This window comes from Camelina sativa, chromosome 12, assembly GCF_000633955.1.
Source record: "Camelina sativa cultivar DH55 chromosome 12, Cs, whole genome shotgun sequence".
Lineage (NCBI taxonomy): Eukaryota > Viridiplantae > Streptophyta > Magnoliopsida > Brassicales > Brassicaceae > Camelina > Camelina sativa.
The window spans coordinates 15,501,531-15,502,531 of NC_025696.1; the positions used below are offsets into that span (position 1 = coordinate 15,501,531).

A 1,001-nucleotide genomic window follows, 5' to 3' on the forward strand; every position below is an offset into this window, starting at 1 on the left:
CTAACCCTAACCCTAACCCCTAAATGTCATGTTTTGAATGTTTTACACATTTTGATCAGAATGTGTAAAAATCAATCTTTGTCTATAATTATTACTTTTTATTGCTTATTATGATTGTAATATTCATTTTGTCATTCTATATTTTAATTTTGAGTTATAATAATTCTAATTTACAAATATTTCATAAGTCAGCCGTTTATGTCGACAACTCAGGCATAGCAGTCAAATGTTTGAGAAATACTTTTATTAAAAAAAAAATTCAAATTCAAATTCAAATTTTGAATTCTTTTTAAATAAAAAATTGCTAAAATCCTTATTTTTTACGCGTGTGGTTCTTAACAATAAACATAATTATTGTTTGTGTCTCTCCAAGAACACTTTTTGTATTCTCGAGAAGGTATATAATAAATTAATATATCCTAAACGATAACTCAGCCGTAACTTAACCATAACTCAGCTAACCCTCAAATTAGAATGACTAAATAACCGACCAAACCGAACCAAACCAGAAACTATTTTTCCATTATTTTCGGTCAATTACGGTTATATTCGGCTTGCTGTCGGTTATATTAAGTTAATCGACCTAATTTGGATGACATTTGGGTTATTTATGGTTATATATTCGTCTAACCGAACCGGAAATAACCAAAAAGTAATTTCAAAAATTATAAAAATTTGAAAAATGGTTATCATATTATCATATCCAAATTACCACCTTAAACCAAACACAATATAACCAAAACCAAACTGTTATATTAAAACCCTTAATGATGGAAATATGAACCCTACACCTTAAACCCAAACTCTAACCCTAACCCTAACCCCTAAATGTCATGTTTTGAATGTTTTACACATTTTGATCAGAATGTGTAAAAATCAATCTTTGTCTATAATTATTACTTTTTATTGCTTATTATGATTGTAATATTCATTTTGTCATTCTATATTTTAATTTTGAGTTATAATAATTCTAATTTACAAATATTTCATAAGTCAGCCGT

General features: G+C 27.0%; 1 protein-coding gene across 1 annotated transcript in view; it reads left to right on the plus strand.

The window, feature by feature from the left end:
- LOC104733543 (palmitoyl-protein thioesterase 1-like) overlaps positions 1–1,001 on the plus strand; it is a 25,955-nt gene that overhangs the window by 15,054 nt on the left and 9,900 nt on the right. The gene's annotated exons all lie outside the window — the stretch shown is intronic.